The sequence below is a fragment of the Gouania willdenowi genome, chromosome 3, assembly GCF_900634775.1.
Source record: "Gouania willdenowi chromosome 3, fGouWil2.1, whole genome shotgun sequence".
In the NCBI taxonomy this organism is placed as follows: Eukaryota; Metazoa; Chordata; class Actinopteri; order Blenniiformes; family Gobiesocidae; genus Gouania; species Gouania willdenowi.
Genome location: NC_041046.1, coordinates 39384000 through 39407407, shown reverse-complemented (window position 1 = coordinate 39407407; position 23408 = coordinate 39384000). Strand labels below are relative to the sequence as shown.

Below are 23408 nucleotides of genomic sequence, written 5' to 3'. Positions count from 1 at the left end.
ATTGGGGAATAAGCCCAAACCATGGAAAAGGCCATAACACTCTCCCACAGGCAATTAGGCTTTGCAGTTCAATCAATATGGCGTTAAACAAAAATTAGGTGAGCACATGACGTCACAATGGAAAGTGGAGTGAGTAATGATTTTGTATCATGGTTCCACTAACTAGAAGAAAACCTTTTGTGCAGCTGGTTAACTGAGAGGGGGTGTGGCCGCATTCCCCGCACATCTAGTCTAGTTCCTATGTTTATGCCACTGACCATTAGGGACTATCTGCAAAAAAAGGAAGAAAAACAAAAAAGTGGAGGAACAGCAGCATAAGTAATCACCAGTGCATGACTGAACCCCCCTCCCCACGAACACCAGCCCTCGTGGCCCAATCATCAGACCAGCCCACCGGGAATTGGCCCGGTCCTTCGAATTAGCCACTCTGGGCCCGCTTTGAATTTATAGTTTGAGTGGAGACTGCTGCGGCATCCTCAAGGCCAACTCGTGTCATTAAAATCTCAGCTAACCCTCCTCATAAACCTCTTCTTCCACAAGGAGACAAGTTGAATCAGCAGAAGTGTGGACTCAAGTCACATGACTTGGACTTGAGACAGCCCCGTCAATCAAAATGATACCTAAAATAATTTTATTGGGGTACAAAAATGATGAGGTAATCAATAAAAGATGTGTTGCTGTATGCAAAACGTGCGCTTCAATGATCACGTATGGAGAAACAACAACTAACTTTGTTCGTCATTTAAAGCTGAAAATAAAAGCTAAAAATATAACCAAAACTTTTCAAATCAAAGTCAGTTTTATAGGTAATCAATATTAAGCAAGTATATACAATTTTAGCTTGCTGTCAAATAAGTTTTTCCGGCCAGGGAAACATCATGTTCTCTTCAGCATGCCAAATTCCATTTACAAAAACTGCAATTTTACTTTGCAGCATACAGCTGTTCTGTTTATTTCTGCTTTGTTTGGGCCGTTTTTGTAATTTCATTTATTCACAACTAAGCTGAATGAACACTGAAGACACTAAATAATGCAAAGAAACATCATTATTGAAGCAGCAGTTGAGCATTATTTTCTGTGTGGTGCGAGGTAAAATTGCTATTTTGTCAAGGGACTCTGGTGTGCTGTAGAGCGTAAATTTAACAAGCGACTTACTGTAGGTTTCCTGACCAAAAGTGCTGTTTGACAGCAAGATGAAGCAGTAAAGATATTCTTCATCTAGTGTACACTAAAACTTTGATTTTATTTGGTTTGTCTCTTTACATAAATTCAGTTCTTCTCAAAGTGTGGGGCGCGCCCCACTGGTGGGATATACAATTCAATTCAATTAAACTTTATTTATATAGCGCAAATTACAACAAAGTCATCTCAGTGCACGAAACAAAATATAAAGTCCATAGTAGGAAAGAAAGAACCCAACAAGGAGACATGACATGTGGAATGCTACACACGTTCAATTTAATGCAATTTACTTTATTTACAATAAAAATCATTCAGGAAACAGAACCACACACATTAGCCTACATGTAGCTGAATTATGACCAAAGTATTTTCACTTTGGGTATATTAACTTATTAATTATTAAATAACATTAACTATAAATAATTAACAAATAGACCACCATTATTTGTGATAGTCTGTTAAATTCAATGTGTAATTTGCCAGGATTTACGTTGGGGCAATCAGGGCAGGTTCTTTTATATTTTTAATATTAGTGATAAAAAATACAGTCTTAACATAATCCTTAGTGTGCTACCAGGACACAAAAGGACTTGAAACTCAAATGATAGGACTCGGGACTTGAGACTTACTTATGACTTGCAAAACAATGACTTGGTGAATCAGCCAGGCCCTGCGTGTCAGCAACATAATCCACCGATGCTCCGAGTTTACTTTTAAAAATATGCGCTAAGTAAATTAACCGTACTTCTTTTTTAGTAAGGCCAGGTGGAGATTTCCATCAATGAAATAATATCATTATTTTATATTTATTATTCATTATTCTATAATATCATATCATGATTCTTTGTATTTCTAATATCTTACTGATAACAAAAAATGTTAAGAATTAATTTATAACCCAAAGCGCTTTACAATATCAGCTCATTCACATACCAATGGGACTGAGTTAACCAGTGGGACAAATTAAGGGTTCAGTGTCTTGCCCAAGGACACATCGACACAGACAGGTATAGCACTGGGATCAAACCCCCAACCTCTCAATCAGAAGACGACCACTCTACCACCTGAGCTACAATCGCCCAGAAATGAGCTATTACCATACTAACGGCAGACTTTCCAGAAGGAATAGTCCCTATCACGGTACAACGGTTTACACGGCAAAGCAAGCCAAAAAAGAAGACCGACGTGGAGAAGTGAGAGGCTAAGAAGGAAATAGAATAACAGATGTGTGCGTTAACGAGAGGAGGGGGAGCGTGGTTGTTTCCCTACCAGTTTCACAATTTCTACATACTGCAGCTTTAATCTCTGTCCTGTTTGTTTGATGCTGCATTAAAGATAATTGGAAAAAGCAGGTGTGTCCATACTTCTACTGGTGGTCCACTGCGCCTGCCTGCAATCTGATCAACATGATCAGAGGTCAGGTTAATAAAATGACAAGAGCAGAATCTGATGAACAGGATATGACACACCGTCATATCTAAAGGCAAGGATCAAAGGTCAGAGGGGTGAGTGACGAGGTGAGCAGTGAAAACTGCCTTGGTTCTGATCATAAACAATAAATACAAACTACCTCAGGAGTTCCCCTTCAGCCTGTCCTCCTCCGTCCTCTTTTGTCAGTGTGTCTATCACCTCGTTTTGTGTTGCACTTTGTCATCCATCACTGTGACAGACACACAGCCTTTGTGCTGTATGACAGAGATTGCGTGTTTTCTGTCACTTCTTCTCTCTCACACAATAACCTACCATGTGAATGTGTTCAACAGCTTTGAAAGGTAATTTCACTTTTCACGTCTTTACGATAAAGACACAAAACAAATAAAAACAGCCGCTGATTCAGTTGCATGAGCTAGTCGTTTGGGGGCATCGTTACTGGAGTAAAGACTTCTCTGGGCAGACACACAGAAATAAGAAGAAAATGATCTAATCTATTGGCCAAAGCGGTTTACGTGCAGAAAATGCTGTTTTCCTTGCCCATTCTTTTACAACATTCAACAATGAAGAAGCAACACATTTCTCTGGTTTTGATGTTTTGTTTCATGCCGTAGCGTAGCTAGTTCTCCTGCCCACCCACAATGCCGTATGCTCTGTCATCGTTGATACTTCCTGTGTTTCGTCCAATTCGAGAACATCTTGTGTTCACAGCACACCTGAATTGTTCTAGACTTCAATTAGAAACACTTTAAGTCCGGCAAAAACAACTGCTCTTGCTTGCCTGATCCGTTCTGGACTTGGTTTGGTGTTACATCGTCCAAACGAGGCAAACTATCTACAAACAGAGCTCAGAGCGTTTTAACATCTCTGAAATTCTGCGGTGTGAACGCACCCCTTTTCTGCTGAGGATCTGGATGTTGAAGCTGGTCGGTGGTTGAGCGAGTGGACCTGATAACCTCCGAGGGGACGGTCAGGGTGATGACGGGGACGTCAGTGCAGTCTGTTCAGAGAAACATGATGATGGATTCATCATGGAGTCATGTTGTTGCTCTCTGCTTCGACATGTCAGAACTTTACAGGCTGCTCGTCCTGCTGCACAGCCAGAGAAAATAACCTGAGAGCTGACTCCCTCACTTTATTTACTTTACTTCCCTCTGCACCAAACAATAATCAGACCTCGGGCAGCACGCCAGCTTTTCTTGGCTTGGGCCTTCACACCGCGCGTCTCACGTTCCCGTCCTACTGCGAACAGGAACGCTACACACATATCTTGAGAACTAATCCTGTAAGGCTGCATTTTCCCAAAAGCCTCCTGAAAATAATCCTTCTCTGCTGCTCGAGAGGAGAACAGTGCCCAAGAATGCTTCGGGGGAACCTGGGAAAGTTTCTGTCTGGATTTCAGCTGCTGTCATCATCCGAGCTGAAACTGCAGAGGTGCCGAGCAGATGAGCCGCACAAAGTCGGAAAGTTTCACCCACAGTCAGATAAAGAAGAGAGTTTTCATTTTGTTTGGGGAGTTTTTCTTTTTCAAAGATTGACAAGTTTTTTCACGCTACTCAAACGCATCAAACTCACCTGAACTCACTCACACTCACAAAACGCTCAGCTCATAAAAATCAGAAAGCGTGTGTGTGTGTGCGTGTGTGTATGTGCGCGCGCCAGGATCAGAACAGAAACATAAAGTGTGAAGTGTCTGTTATCACTGCTCTGGGAGACATAAAAACACAGCTGCACACTGAAGTGCCTCTGAGCAAGATATATGCAGCAGCACAATGAGCACTGCGTGTCATCAATCCATCCATCAGCTCCACAGGATCAGGCTTATTAGGCCCGACTCCTGATAAGCTCTGTGCAATGATTCATGGCATCGGTGCCCATTAGAGGTGGATGGAAATTTACATGAAATACACAAGTGCAAAAAAGAAGAAAATGTACTTGTAGCAGCGCCCTCTAGTGACAGGCCTTTCCGTGACAGTCCAAAAGCTGATTAACATGTTGAATGCATCTTTATTACAAAGGTCAACAAATAAATAAATACATTTCAGCCTGAAACATGATAATCAGTTAAGTTGAATGATGTTATATAGTTACACTTAAAACGATATACAAGTTATCATTGGAATGCACCTTAGATGATCGTCCTAAAGCTAAATAATAATACTTTGTCTATAATTTGTGTTATAAACAGAATACTCATTATGTCATGCCTACGTTTCAATCTGACCTTTTAGTGCTGAGTTAGTTATGTGTCATCCATTTCCTAAATGATGTTATGTTATTCCCAATGAGAACAGGAATGTTCCAGTGGACGGATTGTCACGTTGCATTTAGCAGGAAAGGAGAAATGGGACTTTGCAAATGTTGATAGGTGCAGCATTTGGATGCCACTATCATCCATCTTACTACAGATCCACCCATGCCTTCAGCTGAACAAGGAAGACTCCCTAAAACAATAAGTCTACATTACAATGGCAACCAATGGATGCCTTTACCCTCATTACACCAGTGTGAATTACGTGAATGGAACACTTCCTTCATTAATCACGAGGTCACAGTGTGTCAAACAATGTTACACGTGAATATCTTTCAGTTCAGCTGTCGTTTGGGATGAGTATCCCTGTAAGAGCCATACACTCACCATTGTTGCTAATTGCAAAGATCTTGGTCTCAGTTTTATACTGGCATTTGAAAGCTATACTTGGTGTCAAACTTCATTACATTTCTGCCATTCCCGTCACTTCAACCATTAAAAAGTAATGTTCCTTTGACCTGCAGGGGATTAAATGGTGAATTTAAAAGTGACTAAATGTGTCTAAGTCAGTGGTTCTTAACCCTATTGGAGTTATAGAACCCTGTAAGCTCCATTAGTGCATTCATCAAACCCTTTGTAATTGGAAAAATGAAATACAATTTCATCAAAACATTGGTTTATATGTCATTCGGGGACACACATGTAAGCTTGGGCCAATTTTTGGCTTCGTTCAAAACAGTTTTATTATATTTTCAATTTTTATTATTGTAATTTATCTTTCAATAAACTAGTTTGTTCATGGAAATTGAATTTTTGTAACACATTTTTACTGTGTGTGCCTTGACCCCAGCTGAACCCGTAAGACTGACTCAACGAACCCCTGGGGTGCAAAGAAACCCAGGTTAAGAACAACGAGTTTATTTACATTTATTAATTACAAGGCACAAAACACAGTCAGAGCTGGTAAATGATTCTTATTTTTCTCATGTTTTCCTCTTCCTGTGAGTTTAAACTTGGTAAAAGTTCTCCTTCTCTGGCCAGCTCTGGCATCTACATTGCTGCTGTCATCTGTTCTTTCACCACTAGAGGGAACCCTATGAGGAACGTTAAGTCTCCAGTAAAAGCCATTAGTTTCCTCTCACCATTAAACACCAACAGCCGGATTCCAACTTACATTCAGCTTTTTTTCACAATAACATGCTTTCACTTGAAACTCTTGTAAACCTCCCGTCTACACAAAGTTTTATGTTTTCCTGCCTGGTTGGATTTTGTTGTTGACTCTGAGCAACTTCAGCCTGATAAAACACAAACAGGATCATCTCTGCAGAGCATGATTCATGGCAACTGAGCGTGCATCAAATTTCTGGAAAATTTCAGCCGAAGAGTGAGTAACAAGACAAATGATTGCATGAACTTGACTGTCGAGGTGAAAGAATCCTCATGTGGGTGTATGAATCCATCAATGAAAGCATGTAGGCTCAGATATCCTACAGATAACACACTATCAGCTGGCAGGAAGAGCAGGAAACATGCTAGAGATGCTGTTGATGTTTCACAGATGGCTGAAGCTCCAGGAGCTGCAGCAGGATTTCAGTCAAACAGCTTTCTCTACTTTGTAAAAAATGTGTTTAACCACATTAGCCTATTCAATTATCCACATATTTCACGTTTATTATTATACTGTGTACAAATAATATTACTGTGTACTAATAACTTAACACTACAGCCGTTTTATTTGTACTGCTGTAAAAAAAAAGGCGCAATGACAATCTGTGTATGTTATGGTGACCATATTTTGATTTCCAAAAAAGAGGACACTTGAACCGGCTTCGGCATACTCCAAGTACTCAACATTTTCTTGAATCTACCTTGTAATGGCAAAAAACAATATAGTAGATACATAAGTTGTTGTTGTCCATAAGGTATAAAAATGAATTTCTCTCTTTATAACAAAGACTTAAAAACAATCCCAAATCAATGGTGACAAGTCAATCCCCTTCATTATGCATTACAACAATCTGTCCTTGAAAAATGTCATATATACCTTCTTAAAATCTCCCACTCATTGATACAATGAGCAACATCTCCTCCTAGAAATGAAAACTATAACAAAAAAAACCCTCAAGGCTTACAGAACATTCAATAATCATTAAATATACAGTTGAATAAATGACGGTAACCTTAACTTTCTAAGTTTCTCTGAGGTTTTATCATCCAGAATGGTTTTACAGCTGACATTTTTTAATCAAATCCACCGGTATTTGGTGTATTTCTGTGTTTATCTTTCTGTATTTCGATTTTGTCAAACAAAGCGGTATCTTTAATGATTCTATCATGTGTGAGTAAGATTACCATAATGTCAGGATACTGGCTGTATAGAGCAATGCATCAGCTTTCAGAAACTGGCGGAGTTGATGAGACAATGCTCTTCACATTTCTCTATTGTGAATTTTCTACAAATTTTCAGAAAGTTTTTAGTTCGGAGTTGTAGTAAAATTGAGGAAGTGACTTATTTGGTGATGAAAAATATCCATGGATTGCTTTAGCCAGCCTGCATCACAATCTTGTGAAGAAGAAATTTAAATTGCAATTTACATTGAAATGTCAAACATTAGCTGTGAACCCAATGTTAACATTCGATTTAAGAAAATAATGTGGTAACGACAAGGAAGTATCCAAACCACCACATTATGTTTGCTAGTGTCCACTCTGGCACAGAAATAAAAGTTGTCCCTTCGATTACAGTAAACTATGGCCATAAAAATATATAAATGGATAGTTATGCAGACATGGAGCAGTGAAAAAGAGGAGGTGTTTGTAGTTTATCAGGGGGACTATAACTGGAACCAGTTACCGCCCCCAAGCATGCTCTGATTGGCTGATAGTTGGCACTTTGTCGACAAATAGCGTACCTCGTAGGAAAAGCAGCAAGAGCACATGTGTCAAACTCAAGGCCGGGGGCCAATTCCAGCCCTTTAGAGCATCCAATTCGGCCCAGAGGAGAAAGTAAAAATGACAGAGAAACATTTTTTATTGTGTAAAAATGACCAAATAATGCAGTTGTAGATATCACAAATTGACCAAATGAATGAAACTGAACTATTTTTAGGGGCTTGTATTTTTCCTTTGTCGATATCACATGAATGCAGTTATTTTTAATCCCAAACTGTGGAAATAACTTAATATGTGCACAAATCTTGCAATTTGTCACAAACAATTGCACAAAATTCCTCTAAATTACGCATAAATTGATAACAAAATCAAGAATTGAATGGAATTTAACTGATATTGAAAAATAGAGCACAATGATGTTAAATTTGTTTTTTCTTACCCTCACCTAAAATATGCAGCCGTCTTGAGATCAAACTGGTCTGTTTTTGGCCCCTGAACTGGAGCTGCTCGACTTTGTCGTCAGTCAAAAGGTCAGTCTCAATGCTGGTTAAAGACTTCATGGTTCAGTTTTAATATACCAAATCTGAGTAACTGAAATTGGAACCAATCATTCGGCTTTAAACATGGCAGATGTTTATTTTACCATTCATAAGAACCACATCTGGACAATAACAAGTTTGCTTTAAGCACCAATATTTTGCATCGCAGGAACTTTAAGGAGAATTCAACTCGAGAAAACAAAATGTGATCTGCAAACATTGAGGAAGCGATGCAGGCTATAGGACATGACATGACTGAATTTATTTACCCCTAAAAATAGTCACGTTTAAGGGTCCTGCCTTTAACTTCATATTTGTTTTCTGGCAAACTCCTGAGAACAAATCAACAGGTCAGCGCCTTGTTCTGTGTCACCTCAGAGATAACAGCTGCATGTACACAGACACCCATCAGACAGTTTTATCAGGGGGAGGCAGCGCTTCAATCTGTGACGTTCATTCAGCAGCATTCAGGGAACGCTGCGGTGAGTGATCATGAAAATACATATCTAACACACATACACACAGATACATACACACACACAACCTACTGGGACCTAATGTGGACTTTGTGTCCTCCCCATGACGGAAGATAAGAGTTTTTAAAGCAGCAATAAATCCTCACACCTCCTCCTCCAGGATGCTGGAGTTTGGCCCTCAGATACACACACACATACACACACACACACAAGCGTACACACCAGAACACACTCCTAAAACTGCGTGGGGACTGCATTTTTTTAAAGTGCAGGGTTGAGAAAAAAAAAAAAAATTCTCATTTTTTTTTTTTAAAGATTGCAAAATTAAGCAAAAATGCTTACATTTATAATTACATAGTAAATTATTGATGTAAATAATTAAATGAGAAAAAAATATTTTATTATCCTTTGATTAATATTTTCTTAAAAATAAGTACAATTACCAAATTTGGATAATAGGAAACTTACATACATGGATATTGAACTTCCTAATTCTACAAACTGCTGTCTTAAAAAAGCCACAGACAGCTTTTCATTTTTTTTTTAAAGAATTGTTAAAATACAAACCAGACAATGAAAGTGAAAGACATGTGATGCATTGGAGAACGGGTGGAGAAGTTGTTAGTACCAGCTGTATGATGTCGGTCATCCTGTGACTTCCAGGCTCAGCCGGTTCCTCTCTTGTGACTCTCAGTCAGCGCGTGCTGACCACAAGATGGCCACTAAATTTAACCCTCCAGCTGCTCAGTGACATCACCACAGCTGGACAGGCTGAGCGAACATCTGCCCCTGGATTCACTAATATCACATATGTCACATAACCTGTGTTGAGCAGCTTCAGGAAAACTAATGGAGAGAAGAACAAACAACCCACTGGTCGAAAACGCTTAAGTTTTGAACAAATATAAATAAGTTCCTGGTACTTTACTAATTAATCCTGCACAGCCATCAGCGCTATGTGCTAAGCTAACAAAAACAAGTCTTGCTCAGCACTGCTATGGAGGATGACAGCACATTAACGTCTGTGGAATGCAAATATTTCCAGAGGAGGAAAAACATTCCTTCTTTTGCTAAGCCACTATTAAAATGTGCAGCATTTTGAAGGAATATGAGACAGCCACTGCACATACTGTGAGGAATAGAATAGATTGTGAAAGTAGAGTCTTGGACACAATGCAGTGTTTTAAAGATCACCAGACTCCGGAAGACACTAAAATGAGCCGAAGATGCGAACAATAAACTGCGCTTACATTCTCTAGATCAGGGGTTCTCAACTGGTCTCACCCCGAGACCCACATTTTGCCGCGCTCATTAAATCGTGACCCACTTTTTTTTTTTTAGAATTCAACAAACCAAAGGTAGATTTTCAAAAATAGCTGTTGAAGACACCCATATATAATCTTTTTTTCTTTTTTTTAAAACATAAATTTATATATTTTCCTGTGGAACATGCATTTCACAGCATGCCTGTCAGAAGAAAAGTTTCTTTCAAAATAAAAGACAAGTCCAACATGAGAAACATTAAGTCGTGAACCTGTACTGAGTGGGTCGCAGCCATCTGCGACCCATTCAGGAGACCCACTTTTGTGTCTCGACACACCAGTTGAGAATCGCTGCTCTATGGTGTCAGATTTAGTTTGATGAAATTTGGGACAAAATCCACATTTACTTATATCTTTGGTGAAAATAATTTGTTCTTTTTAAAGAATACCCAAAACCACTTATTTTCTACTGAAAACAAATTAAACCCGACTATTACAATTACATTTTGCTATTGGCTGAGAATGGTAATTTGTGACTTTGGTGGCTTCTTATGTCATTATCCAGTCTCTCCAATAAAAACTAGCACCTGTGGACTCAGCAATCTGAGGTTAGATTGAGATAATTGTGAATAGAGAGGTGTAGTGAGTTTCAAGTAGCTACTTAACATAGCATAGATTGTTCTTTGGAGAGTTTATAGTATACAATAGGCATGTCTTAACTGCTTCAGGAGCCCTGCCCATAATCAAGGCATTTTTTTTCATTTCCAGCCAAAAGCTCAGGATTTTTTGTTCAGTGCAGAGGACAAGGACACACTACTTTTCTCTAACACCTCCTCTGACTCTCCCACTCCCTCGCCACCTCACCCCTCAGGCATAGCCCCTCCCTCACCTACACAGGGTGTCTCTTACCCAGTCCTGCGGGTTTGGCAGGCCAGGATGTGTTTGTGCTCTGCAGCTTTTGAGGAACGAAGCGAAAGAACTTAAGGCTTGCCGAGTCATCAATCAACAAGATCTGTCACTTAAATTATGAGACGAGTCATCTTGGGGAAGGGGAGGTTGGCGTAAACAAGAAAGAGAGAAATGACAACAATACCTTTAAAGACATCTCTTTCCTATCGCTGCATCTCTGAGATGAGGTGTTGAATTTCTGTCAAATTAAACACAGTTTACTGCAGACAGGAGTGGTTTCTGTACAGGTCTTTGAGGATCATTTGTAGCCTCATTGCTGGAGAATTTGATGCTTTCAGATAAGACTGTGTTAGGCCTTATTGATCCCTGAAGGCAGACTGATGTCACCATAGTTCAAAGAGGAAAACACCATCCATTAGAAGAACTGTCAGATGCCTGATGAATAGACAGAATAATAGTGATGTAAATAAAAAGCTTCCTACTATAAGTCTATTGATGATTGCACTGGGAACCAGGCCGTGAGAGGCTCTGAATAGAGTCCCTGCAGTTTATCAGGCCTCGTGCTGCTTTTGACCAAATAGCTCCTGAACACCATGAATAAAAAAAACATCAAACAAACGATGCAGAGCTGAACTTCGGACTCTTAATTCTCCGAAACGTCATAATATCCAGCCACTCGTGGCTCATTACGACCCGGACCGACCTGGACCAATACGGCTCGACCTCGGCTGGCATCGAATCGTTGGCACCAAGAGCTGTAAGAGCATTAAAGTGATTGGCATCTGCTTGTAGAGGTTTAACCCTGTGCAGTCTCCTCATAAACACACTGGACTGACTCGAACCCCAGACACACAAACACAAATAAACACAAACATACAGTACACACATGTGTACGGTTCACAGACATATTTGTAGGCATTGATATCACTATCAGACTCAGGCAGAATCAGAAACATTTTATACAGTGAGGTACTATGTCATCAGATAGTCCCAGACATTTGAAAACTGAGAAAATTTATTTTCAGCTTCTTTTACCTATGATTGAAGTTGCACTTGAATACAATTCAACACACCTGAGTCTGTGCCACCTATTGAGGGTTAACCTGAGTGTGACGTAACCTTACGACGATCAGAGTTGAAGACTGATCCCTCCTGGCTACCGTCCTCCGATTAGATAACCAACTTCTGACGTCGTCGTCCAAGCTGGGCAAAAATGCGTTGAACGAACGCCGAACAGGAAAAGGGAGGGAAACCACAGGTTCTCATTTGCCGAGCTGTTACCCAATTGCTTTGTCCCGTAAATGTGAGGTGAGTTTTGCAGAACTACCTGACCGCAACCCGTACAACGAATACAACCGTCTCCATCCGTTACATGTGTCAACATCAACTGAAGCAACAACAGCATCTGCAACGGGAAAACCCTTTCAACACAACAAGAGAAGCAGGTTCTCACTGAGCATGTGAGGGTTTCCCTTCATACTCCACAACCATTAAACCCACCTATTGGTTGATTAGAATCTATAAAATGTACATAAGTGGGATTTTGTTTGTGTGTGCCTGGGATTTTTTGTCTTTCTTGGAAAAAGATTGGTGAGGCACGGCCTTTCACAGAGTCAGCTCCCAGACACCATGAAAAACACACAATGCTTCTGGAAGTTCTGAAAGCTAAAAAAAAAAAAATCCAGATGAAAATAAATCACTGCCAAAACATGAATCAGTGACTCAAACACTTGTATAGTTTAAGGGACTTTGCAGCACCAAGCAGCTCAATCTGCCGCTCCCTTGTTGCTGCTCGTGTGGAAATGTTGGGTTTTATAGTAATAATTTACTTGAAGTTTTATAAATAAGGCTTACATTGCAATGTCATTATCAGTCATAAGCATTAATAAGGTGTCATGAAGGCTGTCATCAAGGGTTGTTTGCTAAATTATGACACGTTTCGCTAAATTATGACACCTTTGGAGCTATGCTGTCATTAGGTGGAGGGATCTAGTGGGGTTGGGTAGGGTTAGGAGTTTGAGTTAGGGTTGGGTAGGGATAGGGTTAAGGTTAAGGTTAGGGTAAAAAATGACACTTACTGTATATGTTCATGACACCTTATTTATGCTAATGACAGGTGTCATGTCATATGTCAGACTTATGTGTAAAAAGTGTTTTTCAAATTAAAACGCAAGTCTTTTGATTTAATATGATGAGTGCGAGGGAATGACTGTCTTGTATCTAGCACTATGTAAATAAAATTGGCTCCTTCTGTGTCCGGCCCTGTGGGTTCCTAGAAGTTCCGTGTGCCACCACGTACAGCTCCTATACAGGCGTGGGCATGTCGTCATTAATCCTGCGGTGCTGAACACGACGGTGATTCAGCAGCTTCCCACTAATCCACTAAGCTAACCACTCACTGCTAAGATCCCCAAAAAAAGAGGAAGATCTGCAGGAGGATTTCCAGCCCAGACTGTTTACGCCTCCCAGCACCTTCACAGTCCCTCGTCCCGGCTGCCCCCGCGTGTAGAGCTCATTAACAATCAGGCTGACTCAGCAAAAGGCCTAATTGTGAAGCTCCAGCAGCACATGATCACCTAGCAGCCCTGTCCCAGCATGCAAGTAGATCAGGATGGACCGCAGAACTTTAAATATGGGCATAGAGGAAGCTGGAGGAAGGCAGAAGGCCAGGGCTATCTTAGGGATCTGTGGGAGGAGTGATGACATAGCACAGGTGAGCACGGCAGACCCCGTGTGGGGGCGTAACCGCGGCGGCAAGTTAAAGCAGCATCATTATAGGCTCAGCCGTTAATTGTGAGGTGTTAAGTAGAGACGGCGAGACAAAATAATCCAGAAACGCGTTCACCTGATGGGTGGTATGCCCTCCCATTCAACATTATCCTAAAAGCATCATCATAAAAGCCTGAGACAAAAACAATCCCCTCTGCTTCCACCAGGATTCCAACTGATACACACCAATATATATTTACATATATAATATTCTGTTATTTCAGCATATCTCATTGATTTTATAAATTTTTCTTCTTCGGTAACACTCTACTTGAAGTTTCATACATAAAGCTGATATTACCCAGTCATTATTATTACATGAGACCTGTCATTACCATTAATAAGGTGTCATGAAGGCTGTCATAAGTGTCGTTCGTTACCCAAACTCTAACCCTTCTCTACCCTAACACCTAACCCACACCCCTAACCCTTAACCCTACCTAACCCCACTAGATCCCTCCACCTAACCCAAAAAATGACAACATAGCTCCAAAGGTGTCATCATTTAGCAAAAGGTGTCATCATGTAGCGAACGACACTTAATAACAGCCTTCATGACACCTTATTCATGATAATGACAAATAACAACAGCGTAATGTCAGCCTTATGAATACAACATCAAGTCAAGTGTTAGAATTTCCTCTTTTCATTTCTACTAATTTTATTTTTTTAATTCCTTAGTTTCCTAACCTTCTTTTTTCCCTTATATTATGTTTCACCTAGCAACTCTTTTAATGGCAGTTTTTTATGACATAAGTTTTATTTCATCTTGTTTTTTTTTTGGTTCATTTTCCTACTGACAGGGGTTTCATTCTTTGATTAAGTATTTAGCTCCGTCACTGTTTTGTGTTAATTTGTTCTTTCTCTTCAGTATGTGAAGGAGAAAGCTGACTCACTTAACTGTATACTGACACTACCAAACATGTATCAATAAAATGACATTGACCTTGACCTTGAAACTCCTGTATGTGTTTATCTAACTGAAACCAAACTAATCTGTCGCCACATCTAAAGAATTTAGTCTCTCTTTAACTGAACTCCTAAAATGCATTTTATTGTCACTGTACAAACAATGAAACGATGCAATAGCTGATCAGCCTTTGACAAAGCCTCTCACAAGCATGTATTGAAGATAGATGAAAGAATGATAATTAAATTAAATAGTTTTTCTATTGAACAAAATACAAAACAGCCATCTCAAATTTTGTCCCACGTTTGTCAATGAGGACATTTCTGCCTTGGTTTCTTAGTTTATGGACAAAATCCAACCACAATCTCCAAAAACAAAACCAGAAGCAAAAACCAGCTGGAATTCTGCAGCAGAAACATGCAGAAACTGGGTGGAACACAGAACTTGTGAGATGTGAAGCTGAAGCTCTTCATGTTGCATCTCTGTGGTCACAGAGTTCCTCTTTTGGAAATCAGCCTGTGGTCACAGCTACAACACCACGTGACACAAACCCATATCAGTGGTCCCATCAGGTCACAGCAGCAGCAACAACAAAGTCCTTAGCAAGGTTTTTTTTTTTTTTTTTTTACACAAAAGGAAATAATATATGTATTATGTTACATAATTTTCACCATCAAAGGCATAAGGTTAGACTTTATTAAAGGAGGAAGACCTGAAAAGAGAGGGTAGAGTTACACCTGCATACCTGTCAAGTTTTGGATTTAAAAATAAGTGAAACTTTCTGGCGACCACTACCAGCCGTCCCACCCACCCAATCAAGCTCCAGTATCCCTTATATTTTAACACAGATGTACAAGAAATCTAAAATACCCACTTGTCAACCACTTACTAAATACAATTATGTGATTAGAATCTGGTAGGTTGACCTTTATTAACATTGAAATGCTGTGAACATTCCTACTAGGGCTGGGCAATATGGAACAAAACTCATATCTCAATATATTTTCTCAAAATGGTGACATAAGATATAAATCTAGATAATTTTATCAAATAAAGTCTGACCAGAAAGACAATTCTAGGTTAAATTTGCTGATGCAAAATGCTACACAGGGACATTTATTAACAAACAGCTGCACAATATGTACACTCATCAATTATCTAACTGAGCTTTACATGTTGTTCTGAGAAGTAAAAGCAGCAACTCTTAAAACTAGTATTTTGTTTCATATGATATATGAAATATTACAGTTCTCTATATCGCCAAAATAGAAAACTTGATACATCTTGAATCTCGATATATCACCCAGTCCTAATTCCTAAATTATAAACCAGCCTAAATAAAAACATAAATGTGTATATGAAGCACATGTGTTTATTTAATATACTTACAGTTCATATACAAGTCAACACGTTGCATATTTACTGTTAATTTCACATTGCTTGTCTTTAAGTTAGACATTAATATTTTATTTTCATTGCATATTTTCTTATAATTTCTCATGATCACTCATGTGGTTCTCTGGTATTCACTAATCACTTATTAGATACATTTGTTGCAGATTTTACATCTTTTAACACTTTTTGAAAGCAGTGTATATTTGTGGGGCTTCTGATTGGCTGATTTTTCATGCTGACTTGCGTGTTCCTTCCGCTGTGGGAGATGTTAAAATCTCAGTTATTAATCTAACAGAAAGTGTAACTGTGTCCCATCCTGCTGCTCTTAATGAAGGTAAACTCTGTGTCCCATTTTACAACGCATTTACACCAGCTCTTTGTTTTTTTTTGCCGGAACGTCTTCATTCATCATCTCTGTTCTGAGTTGTTTCTGGGTTTGTTGCCGCTGTCGGCACTAATCTCGCGAGAACTGCCAATCAGGCCATTCCAGGTGACAGTTCTCGCGCGACTAGTGACGGCGTTCCGTTTAATTATTATTACATTAAAATACGGGATATTTACAAGAAAATACTAATACGGAGAGATGGCAGGAAAGAGGATAAAAAAAAACAGGAAACAATGACAAACATCTCTCGATTATTGTAATTCTCTTTTAGCAGGCTGCCCGAGCAAGTCGCTTAAGACACTTCAGCTGGTTCAAAATGCTGCAGCACGTGTACTGACTAAAACTAGGAGAAGAGATCACATTACTCCTGTATTAGCCTCTCTGCATTGGCTTCCCATAAAATATAGAATAGAATTCAAGATTCTTCTTCTCACTTATAAAGCCCTAAATGGACAGGCACCAGTCTATCTCAAGGAGCTTGTAGTGCCATACAATCCCCCCAGAACACTACGCTCTCAAAATGCTGGACTACTCGTTGTTCCATTTGTCTCTAAAAGTAGTATAGGAGGAAGAGCTTTCAGTTATCAGGCCCCACTTCTCTGGAACCATCTACCAACCACGGTTCGGGGGGCAGACACCCTCTCTACCTTTAAGGTTAGGCTCAAAACATTCCTCTTTGGTAAAGCTTTTAGTTAGGAACCAGCTCATAGCTCATAATTAAGATGCAATAGGCATAGACTGGGGGGGGGGGGGGGGGGGGGGGGGGGGGGGTCTGGCATGCTCGGCTGGAGAGAGGTTGGAGAGGGCGTTAAGAGAGAGGTCATTTAGGCTAGAGAGGGACCGGAGAGGGTCCCATTCCTCTCTCAAACACTCCCTCTATGTCGGCTTCTTCCCTTGTGTGTTTGCTCCTGTACTCCTTCTGGCTTTTGTCTTGCAGGTCCGTGGGATCCTTAGTGTGGAGTTACAGAGACTCAACAACTCTGTCTCCACCCTTTCCTCTGCACACACCCAACACAGCATAACGTGGATGGCTGTTCATCATAGGAATGGGATCCACACAAGGTTCCTGCTGCTTAACAGAAGGTTTTCCTTGCCGCCATGATGAATTCATGTTGGGTGTGGGATACATATGTATGTGTATATACGTATATATGCATATGTGTGTATCCATAAAATGAAGAGTCCGTCCTTAAGACTGCTCTACTGTAAAGTGCCTTGAGATACCATTGGTTATGATTTGGCGCTATACAAATAAAGATTGATTGATTGATTGATTGATCTCCTCCTAGAAATTTCAACTATAACAAAACAAAAACTCAAGGCTTACAGAACATTAATCATTAAATATACACTTCAATAAATAACTGTAACCTTTACTTCCAACAGGATTTTCTCTGAACCTGCATGGAGGTTTTATCATCCTGGAGGGTTTTTTTTCTTCTCTCTACTGCGTGTAACTCTTTAGCTTTTAGAAACTGGTGGAATTTCTCCGATACAGCAAAAATTTGTCCAAAATTGTTGGTCTAGAAGGTCCGAAGAAGATTTTAGTGCATCCACAACAAATGTGCGTATAAAAGCTGTTGTTGGATGCCATCATACTGCCCCAGACCCACGAGACCAGCCAAGCAGCAGCCACCGAGGAGACCCAACCCCACAGATCCCAGGTCACACACATACACCAGACTCCATTAATACAGCAGGGAAAGTTAAGTTTAGATGTATAAATAAAGCCAAATGCCTAAATGAGTGCTGTATCTCAATGTGTGGCTTCTTCTGTAATGGAAACTTTAAAAAGCACCAGTGAATCAGCCCAAAAACCCAAACAGTCCAGGGACAGGAAGTGGTTTGTGTGACTTCCTCTTTCAAGTTTGCAAAAAGAAGAGAGTGAGACATATGATAGATAGAAAGACAGCACGACAACAGCAGCACAACAGAACCGGCGTTCAGAGCAAATTAACTGAATCCTCTTAGCAAACATGTGGCTACCAGTCAGTGACACGCGCACACGCACGCACAGAGTGCAGGTCGTGATATAAGATGCGATCAGTGTAAAGAGCTTACAGCTCCAGTGAGCACGAGAACTCCACAACAATAGCTGACGTCACAAAGGAAGGTTTGAGGAATACAAAGCAGCTTCAGGACCAACTAACGGACCTCTAAATAACTCGTACACCTAAACAAACACTCACACACTTCTGATTGACACATTTACTGATGTGAATGAATGCACTCACGTCTAGAAACACTTCACACAAAAAACTACTAACTCACTCCGCTGACTGATTCGAAAACCTGATCACCTCTCGCATCTTTTCCTTCCTCACACAGCTCTGGCTATCTAACAGAGGGGATGCATTTTTCTTCTCCTTCTGAGATATTCCCCAATTTCCACCCTCATTGAATTGTATATAATGGGAAAAAATAGGCCTAAATTACAATAAATCAGTAAACAAAAAAATAAACACATCTTAATTTCATTTTATAGAGTAAATAAGGCATAACTGCAAGTGAGAAAAGGAACAACACATCAAAGTGGAAAGGAAAAAGTCAACAGAAATTGAGTTGCCAGGTTGGGATGATATTGTTTAAAGTAGACTTTATTTAACATAAAATTGTCGAGAGATGAGTTTTGGTCCATTACGCCCAGCCCTCATCTCTAGCATCGTTTTCCTGAAATCACTGAAATCATTTAGAAAAGTCCTCTTAAGGTGTTTATATTGGAGGAAAAAAGTGCACATCTTTTACTTTTTGGTAAAACGCAAAGCACGGCTGATGTTGTATAAATGACTAATATCTTTAATGAACGCACTTTGTTTTGTTAGACATTGATTTTGTCCTGTTAAAAAAGATTTTGCAGAAGCAGCTGGAAAGAAATATTTCCGTGGTTTGTGTGACAAGTGGATGTTATCAGGCAAAAATAATCAGCGGAGGTGTTTTACTGACTTGATTGATCACAGGCGTAGCACATTGTGATTAATCACAGCTGTTTTTTATTTTCCAGGGAGCGGCTGGAAGGGACAAACTAGCGGAGGCAGCCTGTGTTGTAGATGTTGAGACGTCTTTAAAAATGGGGAAATAAACAGTGTTGCTTCCCCATATGCTTGTTGTGTTGTCTTTCGTTTTTGACCTTTTAAATCACATTATCACGCACGATGATGGACGTCAACAGTGAGTGTACAGGGTCTGATTGGTGAGGTCATGGCTACTGTTTGTGTTCTGTCTGACCTTTGACACACACCCGTGGGATGGATGGACACGTCACACACACAATAAAGGTCACAGACATGGAAAAACGCACACGCACAAAGCATCAACTACGCTGTTGTACCTCCCTTCCAATTTTCAATTTTAATCAACAAGTGGTCTGTTTTGTGTGTATTGCTTATTTCATATTCATTACAATGTTTCTTGTATTAATGCTAATACCGCTTATATATCTTTTTTTTCTTTCAATTTTTTTATGATAACACAAGTGTACACCATTATCTGGTGTAGTTTTAGGCAGAAAGAATTACCAAAACAATTGTACCACTGCTCTTTGCATGAACGTGAGTAATCTTTGTATCTTCTATTAGTTTTCCATTAAGGCCAGGAAGAAAAACTGCAGGGATGTATCTTACATGGGAAAAATATGTAACCATAACATGTTCTAGTATCTTTAGGCTACTTTTTACATGGCTTTAGTCTGTAAATTTGTTAATGATTGAGCGCACAACTACAGGAAGGCACAGGCACTTCCTTTGAGATATTATATTACGTTTTTTATGTCAGCAAGACTTACATACTTTAAGCACACACAGATGACTTTACTTACTCTGTGCAGGGTGAAGTGTGGGCAAAGGTGACGGACAGTGAGAAAGCAGCTGAGCAGCACTCGGACCACAGTGTCTCTAAACCACAAGAAATACACTAATCCAGCAATTTTATTTGTTTCCTTCTCCTCACACAGGACACTCATTTTTACTGATGCACCAAACAAACTGTGACACACACTGCGTGTTCTGACACCTTTAGATCAACAGCATGAATCTGCATGATGACCAAATGACTGATGATGTATTTTTTCTAATCCCCTTAACTTTGACTTTTTACAAATGTTTTACAAAACAATGAAAGGGAAAATATTTCCTCCTGTTGTCTGCTGTTTATCAGGGTCGCGGGGGGAACATCCTTAGCAGGGAAGCCCATATGCTCTTCCACTTGCAGCCACGTGCCCCAGAAGTGCATTCTCTTCAGCGTGTCCTACGGCCCAGCACACATCCTGAGGCAGACGTCCAGGATGCGTTCTTAATCAATCCTTCAATGTTTATTTAGAAAAAGTGCTTTTCATACAAAGAAATGCAGCTCATAGGGCTTTTATATAGTTTAAAATACACCCACCCAGTACAAACCCCGTCCACCACACACAGACACACAAGTTCAAATAAGGACAATGGTACATGGCTGGATCCAGAGGATCTAGGTAAAGGTAAAGACACTGTGCGATTTTTTCAATTGTTGTACTTAGCTCCAGCTCAAACTGTGCGACTCGATTGCAGAGTCCAAATGTGTGATTCATGTTCACACACTATACGGACTGACACTCCAACGTGATCTGACTGCTCAGACTGTACATCCAAACACAACAAGTCGGGATCTTGTTTCCGGAAATGCAAAGTACAAATTAGAAGACGAAAAATAACTCTGAAGCCTCGCCATTAAGACAGAAGAAGAAGAAGAACCTGGAAGTGGAGAGACACTTGCAAATCTCAGCAAAAAGAGCTTTAAAAAAGAAAAGGCAGCAATGTGATGGACCAGGAACTGGCTGGACAGACGTGGGCAGAATGGTCCAAAAATGTTATAGCAGTCCTACGACGTTGGCGCATGCGCAGTGTGAGAGTTTAAGGTAAGCCGGTCTGTGGCACTGCTTCAACAGTGCGATACTCTCATGAGGAGCAACTGGATGGAACATGTTTGATTTCCTTACGACCATACGCTTGCTGATCAGGAGCTGGTTGTGAAGTGTTAATCACTTCTCATGACCCCATGTATACTACACAATGCACGACACACGATTTAGCAGAGACTCCCAAAAATAGACGCACCAGTCAAAAATCGGCTCAAAATGGGCCAAAAAAAAAAAATTGCACGGTGTATGCCCGCCTTAAGGAGACATCACAAGGAGCCGTCAGCACCAGAAGCAGGACACAGATGGTGGGCACAGGGTGCTGAGACAGAGCCCCCAGCACAACAAAATAGCAAAAGCTATTGTTGTATTATTCACCATAACTGAGGGTCAGGAGACAGACAGCACCACTGCAGCCAGGGCCCATCATAGTCCCTAGTGCAGAGGGCTCCATCTGAGGAAACACTGGGAGGAGCAGTGGCTCTACTCTGAGAGCCTCCATGATGACAAAGGTCCTCACCCTAACTTTAAAAGTGCGTTCTCATCGAAAGGGACTTTCATGATTCCAGCGACTATCTCGCGCAACAAGTCACTCAAAGTTGAAAAATGTTGAACTTTGAATGGGACACTTTAAGTTAACTGCAAATGGGACTTCTTTGCAAGATTATAACCTTTGCATTTTTAAACGTGTCTTGATTTAGGCCATTTATCCAGATGATGAATTACAAACAATAATCAAACCAAAACAATAATTTGTTGTGGTTTTAGGCAGCCATGAAAGACCTCATTCTTTTACAGATTTTCTGTGTACGTTCTCCTATATGAAGCTGAGCAGCAGAAAGCCGCGATTATCCGCCATACAATTCTAATCTGTTGTAAAAGTGAGGGAAATGAGCATGTGATTGCAAAGGATTCTGGGAGGCTCACAGTGGGCTGTTTGTTTGGGGCCTTATGGCTAGCAGAGTCAGCTCAGAGGTGACACACAGTCAGAGAATTCAAAGAAAGACCCACTTCGAGTGGACGCCGGGGTCAACTGCGGGTCAACAGGCGTTGGGGTCGGCTTGAGTGTAAGCAGCTTCCATGTCAGGTCGGTAGCATGAGCGCTGCAGGTCAGGTGACAGAGACACGTAATCTGCCGACTTCTGTTTTTAAGCATTCGTACCTAAACTGAGCCTCGGCAACTAACCTTCATGAGGTCAAACCTGGGTCAGAACAGAGCAGGGATTAGCTGTGGGGGGTCAGAAAGTCACTGGTTGGTTAAACCTGTGAAAGCATGGCAACATTTACAATTCCCTATAAGACATGATTTTACATTAAAAATAATAAATTGTCATTGAAAAATTAAATCATGATTTAAAAAGAGAAGCATGTAAAATATGGAAAGAAAGAACGCTAAAGCTCCTTTGGCAGTTTTGATTGATTGATTTTCTGTGCCAGCATTTATTAATTTATGATTTTATTGCCAAAGTTCTTTTGTATTTTGCCTTAACTTTTTTCAGTAGTGTTGGCATGATTGTAACTCCATATTATTTCACCTGTTGCCTTTAAATTGATGTGAACCCACTCTCATACTAATATAACACAGACACTATGTGTTTCTTAGATGCACTAGAAACATTGTCCATTGTTGTCGTACTGGAAACAAACCTGTGGCCATACCAGCCTGTCATTGCACGATCCCGTTAGATCTCGGAAGCTAAGCAGGTCTGGGCCTGGCTAGTAGTTGGATGGAGACCACTGAGAATTCCAGGTGCCACAGTGGGATGGCAGTCACCCCAGTGTTATCTGTCATTGTGTCCTTGGGCAAGACACTTCACCCATATTGCCTAGTATGAATGCAGTGAGTGAGTGTTGGTGGTGGTCGGAGGGGCCGATGGCACACAATGGCAGCCTCGCTTCTGTCAGTCAGCCCCAGGGCAGCTGTGGCTACAATAGTAGCTTACCACCACTAAATGTGGAGTGAAAGAATAATCCCTTAATTCTGTAACGTCCAAAAAAAGCGCGATATAAAATTGAAGCATCATAAAACTCTACTTGAGTGTGCATATGACACTAGTCGATCACAGTCCAAAACCAAAATCACCTCGTATGAACCCACAGACTTAGGTTTAGGTAGAACATG

General features: G+C 40.3%; 1 pseudogene; it reads left to right on the top strand.

The window, feature by feature from the left end:
• Positions 1-22931: 22931 nt before the first annotated feature.
• Positions 22932-23048, top strand: LOC114461341 (uncharacterized; annotated as a pseudogene).
• The last annotated feature ends 360 nt before the right edge of the window (positions 23049-23408 follow it).